This window comes from Diceros bicornis, chromosome 19, assembly GCF_020826845.1.
Source record: "Diceros bicornis minor isolate mBicDic1 chromosome 19, mDicBic1.mat.cur, whole genome shotgun sequence".
In the NCBI taxonomy this organism is placed as follows: domain Eukaryota; kingdom Metazoa; phylum Chordata; class Mammalia; order Perissodactyla; family Rhinocerotidae; genus Diceros; species Diceros bicornis.
The window spans coordinates 31,044,074-31,051,857 of NC_080758.1; positions in this window are offsets into that span (position 1 = coordinate 31,044,074).

Consider the following 7,784-nt stretch of genomic DNA (forward strand, 5'->3'; position numbering starts at 1 on the left):
TAAAATGAAGTGTTAGACTCAGTAATCCTTAAACCTCTGGACAATGATGGATGATATAGGGAGCCTCTACCACCATCATCTATCACCCTCATTGCTAGGAGGCTGATGGACCAAGCATCACACTAACCCTGGCCCACCCAGCTCGGCCACCTCCTGCCCGGCCAGTTCACCATCACCCCAGCTGACGCCTGGGCTATCCTTGCTTCTCTCTCAGCTCTTCAATGCTCTGACCATATCCATACCCAAGAACCTTCTCCCTGAGCTCTGAGAGAGAACCCCAAAGTGTTAGAGCTGACACCTAAGCCTCCTCAGCACTCTCATTTTACACAGAGGGAAGAGCCTTGCCCGAGGCCACCAGGCGAGCTGGAGGAAGAACTGGGGCCTGTGTGCATACCGTTTACACCATCTGAGTTCTACTTAAAGTCATGTTCCTGAAAATCATTAGATTTGAAGCAATGGGAGATTTTCCCTCAGTGAAGACACAGGCCCAGCCTCTGAGGGGCTTCTGCTGCCTGGAAGAAGCTGAAGATAGAGGAGGAGCCATCAAGACTGGATTGCATCTGGCGATGCAGCCCCAAATCTAGTCTAGTTGTGGTCATCAGGGATCTCATACGACCAGCCCAGTGTTGAGTGACTTGTTTGGAACCAGAACAGTGTTGAGTCTGCAAAACATCCCCAGCAGCTTACACTACACACAATCACATCCTTAGCATCAAAACAGGGCAGAGACCTTTGGGATGAGGACCAGAGTGGAGACCACCAGGCCCTGCAGATAACTGCACCGGACGTGGAAATCAGCTCAGAAGTGTTCTAGATAGCCAAAGGAATTGTGACTAATCGTGTAATTGAAGTAATCTGAACAACAACAAACCAGGCTCATCTGCAGTGAGATGCCTCCTGGGTACAAACTGGAGTGGGAACAACATATGTAGTGGGTCTTGTGAAAAGGGGGTCAGACAAACACACACACAGTCTTTGTTGGATGATCCTTGTGACCAAGGCCTCAGTGAAGGCACTTCTCTGTTGATTCTACACAGCATGGGGACAGCTTGGAGAACCCAGATGACTGGATGCATTGAATGACTGAGGCCCTTGGGCTGCCTTGGCTCCAGGACCCCCCGTCCAAACTTAGGTTTTGGATGCTCAGGGCTGAGGAGCAGAAGGGGCACTGAGGGCCGAAGACAACAGCAGGTGAGAGATCTCCCACTCTTAGTAAAAGGGATGCTCCTTTCAGGAGGGAGACTACTAGGTCTCCCCTTGCAGTGGCCCCGGACATCTCATTCTTCCAGCAAATGCCAACTGCCTATCTTCCTCAAGTTCGGCTGTCTCCGGTTGAGCCTCCCAGGAAGCTGACTCTGAGATGGGGTTTTGGGTGCAGGACATTTACCAAGGAATGAATGACCTGAGGATCAACACCGGTGGAAGGGAGGGGGAGGCAGCAGGAGGGGGCAGAGGGAGGAATCGAACTATGATGCAGGCCCAGTGGCAGCCTGGGCCCACCCCACGCTCAGCTCTGGAGCTAGAATGGCCTGCCAGCATGTGCGTGTGTTTGACGAAGGGAAAGTAGCTGGAGGTGACGAGGGCCACCTGCCAGGTAGTTCTGTCTCCCCTTCAACCCCCTCGCCCCTGGCGCCGCTCAGCTAAGCTGAGGTAGCACTTCTCTGGAACAAAACTCACCCCACAGCTTCTCCCAGCTGCTGCTGAAAGCAGAGGCCACCCTACAGCCAATGAGAGCCCCGTGGTTGGGGATGGGAGAAGTGGGGACACTGAGAGAAGACAGCACAAAGCAGAGCGTGGATGGAAATGTGGCTTTGGAAGCTGCAAAGAAAAAGATACAGGTAGGATTACCTTCCCATTGCTCTGGCAACATGCTAACAATGCCCTCCACAGAGGAATGGCAGAACAGTATTCACGACTGAGCAAAGCCTTAGAGTTGGGTGGCCATGCAGACCCAGAAGGACGCCAGCAACAGGGCTCTACCTCAGACTCAGGCCTCCCCCGCTTCTTTTGAGTCCCCTTGGTCTCTTAAACACCACTGTGACCTTCACGGAGGCTTTTGACACTGAGTTAGTTCAGCAGTCTGGGCTGTCACATGCCGGAGGGGACTCCGAGCCTTTAGAAGAAGGACTGGCAAGCTTTCACGGTCGAGGCCCAGATAGTCACTATTTCAGGTTTTGCAGGCTGTACGGTCTGTGTTCCAACTCCTCCACTCAGCTTTTATAGCATGGCAGCAGATGATGGGTAAACAAATGAGCGTGGATGTGTTGCAAATAAAACTTTATTTACAAAAACAGGCGGCAGGCCTGGTTTGGCCCCCAGGTTGTGGTTTGCTGATCCTGCTGCAGAACAACGTGCTGACTCAGCTGCTTGCTCTAGGGCTGAGAGCTGACACCAAGCTGCCTCCCAGCCTGGGATCAAGCCCGAACCTGGGCCGAGGCCAAGACCGAGCAGGCCCCAGGCAGAAACTCAGATGAGTTTCCAGCTTGTGCTTGTGACCCCAGATAAAGCCATTACTCAGAGTCATGACTGGCCAGACTGGGTCATGACCCTGATGCTAGAAAGAGCCCTAAACCTTGGCCTCACGCTAAGTCCTGGCTCCTACCACAGCTAAAGCGTGACTTGACCCTGGCTCTAGGCTGAGCTCTGAGTCCATGCTGAGCCATGATCCAGACTCAGACAGTCCCGACCCCAGACTGAGCTCCAATCCTGATCTCTCATTGAGTCCTGAACCTGGGCTGAGCCCTGATCCCAAACAGAACTCTAACCCTGGACTGTCCTCTGACCCCACACTGAGCCCTGATCCAGCCTCATTCCGAGTCCTGACCTCAATCAGACCCCAGATAGGGCTCAAGTCTTGGCTTTGAACTTCTCATCAAGATCTGAGCTTCTCCAATGCGGGCCACACACCCACTTGGCATATTGATGTCACCGGGTAAACACAACCTGTCTTCCTGGACCAGGGTCTGAGCTCACCTTCCTTTCCTTTTGAGGTACTTGGGCAGAAATATTTGAGAAGCCTGGTGAACCCCTGGATCCTTCTAGCTCTGTCATGCTGTGAGAGTCTGCATTCACAGCCCAGTTCTCCAGGAGTAAATATCAAAGCCTAGCATCAGACCAGGGCCCTCTCCTCCACTCAAGTGCATTCACTTCTCCTCTTATGCCTTTGCCGAGAGTGGAAGGAACTCTGCTAAGCGCCTGCCACCAGAACAGGAGGGAATCTACCACTCTCAGTACAAAGCACACTCCTTTCAGCAGGGGGCTCCGTATGTCATTCAAGATGGTCTCCTCTTGTGGCGGCCCCAGACGCCTCATTCTTCCAGCAAATGCCAACTGCCCGTCTTCGTCCAGCTCAGCTGTCGCAGGCTGTCTCCCAGGAAGCTGACTCTGAGATGGGGTTTAGGGTGCAGGATGTTGATCGAAGAGTGACCTGGAGATCAACCCCCATAGAAAGGAGGGGGCAGAGGGAGGAATCGAACCATGATGCAGGCCCGGTGACAGCCTGGGCCCACCCCACGGCCAGCTCTGGAGCCAGAATGGTCCATCAGAGTCGTCCCGGGTTGGGCTGAGATGGCTGGGTCTTTCTACGCCTGCATCTGTCACTGGTTCACCCCAGAAGGGGCGTGACTTTGGGCGAGATAACTCTCCACTGCTGGGGCCAACCGTGAAGCAGCTGACACCTGAGGGTCATTTGCTGGCAGCGCTCCTAGCAGATGGGGCAACAAGCCCTCCATTGAAGGAAGGTCTGGACAGCACATCTCCACATCCACCACCCTGCAATCTGTTCAACTTAGGACAGAGCAGTGACATTACAAGTTCCCTATACTCACGGGGCTTACCTTCTAGCTGCTGGACACAGGTATTCAATCACAACATTTTAAAAGGTATAAAAAGTAAAATGAGAAATAAAAGTAAACAAATTCATGAATAAATAATTAAATTTAGTGATAAGTGCCAAAAAGAAAATATTTGCCCTCTAGGATGCCAGAGAAAGCCATTCAGGGTGAGGTTAAATCCCCAGAGGCACTCTGTTACAAAACTGCCCAAGACGGGTACCAGGGGAAGCGGCTGGCCACTGGGTGCTGATGGCCACCGTGCAGTGCAGGAGCCGGTGCTAAAGAAGCCGTCTTCCCTGCAGAAGCCACCAGTGCTGAGACACCACCCAGGCTGTGGGAGCGGGCCCTGGGGACGCTGTGCCAGCCGCAGAGAGCACACAAGAACCAGAGCAGGAAGCCCTCTCTTCCTGCAGTGTCTCTCCAGCGCCCTCTACTGACAAACCTTACCATCATGCCAGCTGACAAAAATATATTTTGAGTCTAGCCACAGAGCAGGCACTGAAGGCTGCGTTTGGAGCTGAGACATGATAAACTGATAACTGGCACTGTGACCCTCTTGATGTTCTCTGAGCTTTCAATAAAGGACGCTGCCACCTCAGTGCCTTTCCAGTTGCTGTACCCTCTCCCTGAAGTCCTTTTTCTCCATCCCCAGCCATATCTGCGTGGCTTGCTCCCTTACTTCCAAAAGGTTTCTGCTCAAATTTCTCTTTATCTTTATAATTAAATAGCACCACAATCACGGCACTTTCCGTCTCCCTCTTCCTGAGTTCCTTTTCTCCATAGCAATTATTACCGTTTGACATCATTTACATGTTTATCATTTATTGTCCATCCCCCCTTCTAGAATGTAAGCTAATCAAGTGCAGAGAGTTCTTCCATCTTGTTTGCTCTTGTATACCCAGCAGAGCTGAATAGAACAGTGCCTCGTACATAGTAGACATTCCATAAATACTTATTGGATGAATGAATTGTAGTAAATTAGGAGCATACAGGGAGGGAAGGGAAACTCCAGGCAGAGTCTCATCACCTAGACACCACCCCAATTAACATGGTGGTAAGCTTCCTGTTAGATTTTCCCCAATCAGGTTGTTGGTTGGTTTTTTTTTTTAAATAGGGGCTTAACATACACACAAAAATATATTCATATCAAAAGTGTGCACCTTGCTGAATTTTCACAAACTGAACCCACCCAGGTCACCAGCACCCAGATCAAGAAATAGAACATTACCAGCACTCTAGAAGCTCCTTGCGTGGCCCCTCCCAGCGTAACCATTAGCCTAGATTGTAGAAGCAAAGGTTAGTTTTTGTGCTTTATATGAATGAAAATACACAGTATGTTTTTGTGTTTGGTCTTTGGATTCTGTGTAGAAGATTCATCCACATTGCTGTGTGTTATTGTAGATCCTTCATACTCCTTGATGTGCAATATTCCAGTGTGTGGATATACAATTTATCCGTTTTACTGTTGATGGATATTTGGGTAGTTTCCAGTCTGGGGCTATTACAAATAGAGTTGCTATATATATTCTTGTACATGTATTCTTGCGAACACATGTCAGCATTTCTCTTGGGTGTATATCTAGGAGTGGAATCACTGGATCATAGGATACACATATGTTCAACTTTACCCGCCGACCTCCCCACTCCACACCCCAGGGATATTCTCTTTCATTCATGTCAGTCAGCATTCCCTAACATAACATATATGAAGCACCCAGCACCATGCATTCTGAAAATGGGCATGTTCTTTCTTTGACTCATTGTGAAACACTGTACATGGTCCAGTGGGAAGAAACAGAGACAAGCCATATCACAGGTTAGAGTAGCCAAACCCCATAACTATAGGTCTCACTCCTGAAGAAAATATTCTAAGGACATATTCAACAGAAAAAAACTCTCTCTTTACAAAGTTAGAATTGAAAGACTCAAGAATAACAACAATAATTTAAAGACCACTTCCTCTGGGCTAACCTTATTATGTATATTAATGATCTCATTTAATCTTCAATGAGATGAGGGTCTATCACCCTGTAATGCAAAGTCTGACTTCATCTTTTATGTCTGACTGCTGACAGCTGTTGGGCCCACTCCTCCCTGTTCCCCATGGGCCCACATCTGGGCAAGCCCATAAGAAAGCCCGAGGGCTCCCCCCCTGGTACCTGCGGGAAGTACAAACCATGCAAGCCCTGGCCCTCTTGCGGGACCCTCACCACAGCCCTACCCCCAATGAAATGGGCCAGTCGCCCTCCCTGCTCCCTCAAGCCATTTTCAGACCTGCTTGGGATCCTGCCCTGCTCGCCCCAGAAAGCCTCATTATGTCAATAATAAATCCTTTGATATCCTCTTGATGAGTGTATAGGGTCATCAGTCTCAGATATCCAAACCAAATTTGGAGGAGGGCTCAATCCTGCCCCCCATGAGGCAACAATAAGACACATCCCCATTTTACAGATGAGGAAAATAGAAGCCAGAAAAGTTCTTTGTCATTCATTCATTTAACAACAGGTGTTGAGTGCACAGAGCAGGAGAAATAACATGGATGGATCCCCTGCCCTCCCTAGCATGGGGGAAGTAGTTCACAGAAAAATAAATATAAATTGCTTTTAGATATGTGAAAACATAACTAGTGTCCCTCATAGCTAAATATATACTAATTAAGAAGGAGATATTTTTGTTTGTTTGTTTGTTTTGTTTATTGCAGTAGCATTGGTTTACAACATTGTAAAAATTTCAGGTGTACATCACTACACCTCCACTTCTGCACAGATTACATCATGTTCACCAACAAAACACCAACTACAACCCATCACCACACACACGTACCGAATCATCCCCTTCACCCCCCTCCCGCCCCCCTCCCCCCCCCGCAACCACCAATCCAATCTCTGTCCCTATGTGTTTGTTTATTGTTGTTATTATCTACTACTTAATGAAGGAAATCATACGGTATTTGACCTTCTCCCTCTGACTTATTTCACTTTGCATAATACCCTCAATGTCCATCCATGTTGTCACAAATGGCTGGATTTCATCATTTCTTATGGCTGAGTAGTATTCCATTGTGTATATATACCACGTCTTCTTTATCCATTCGTCCCTTGATGGGCACTTAGGTTGCTTCCAATCTTGGCTATTGTGAATAATGCTGCAATGAACACGGGGGTGCATGTACCTTTACAAATTGGTGTTTTCAAGTTCTTTGGATAAATACCCAACAGTGGAATAGCTGGATCATATGGTAGTTCTATCCTTGATTTTTTGAGGAATCTCTATACTGTTTTCCATAGTGGCTGCACCAGTTTGCACTCCCACCAGCAGTGTATGCGAGTTCCCTTCTCTCCACATCCTCTCCAACACATGTTGTTTCCTGTCTTGTTAATTATAGCCATTCTGACGGGCGTGAGGTGATATCTCATTGTAGTTTTGATTTTCATTTCCCTGATAGTTAGTGATTTTGAACATCTTTTCATGTGTGTTGGCCATCTGTATATCTTCTTTGGAGTAATGTCTGTTCAGGTCTTTTGTCCATTTTTTAATTGGGTTGGTAGTTTTTTTGTTGTTGAGATGCATGAGTTCTTTATATATTTTGGAGATTAAGCCCTTATCGGATGTATGGTTTGCAAATATCTTCTCCCAATTGTTAGGTTGTCTTTTCGTTTTGTTGATGGTTTCCTTTGCTGTGCAGAAGCTTTTTAGTTTGATGTAGTCCCATTTGTTTAGTTTTTCTATTGTTTCTCTTGCCCGGTCAGACGTGGTGTTTGAAAAGATGTTGCTGAGACCAATGTCGAAGAGCGTACTGCCTATGTTTTCTTCTAGAAGTTTCACAGTTTCAGGTCTTACATTCAAGTCTTTAATCCATTTGGAGTTAATTTTTGTGTATGGTGTAAGGTAAGGGTCTACTTTCATTTTTTTGCATGTGGCTATCCAGTTTTCCCAACACCATTTGTTGAA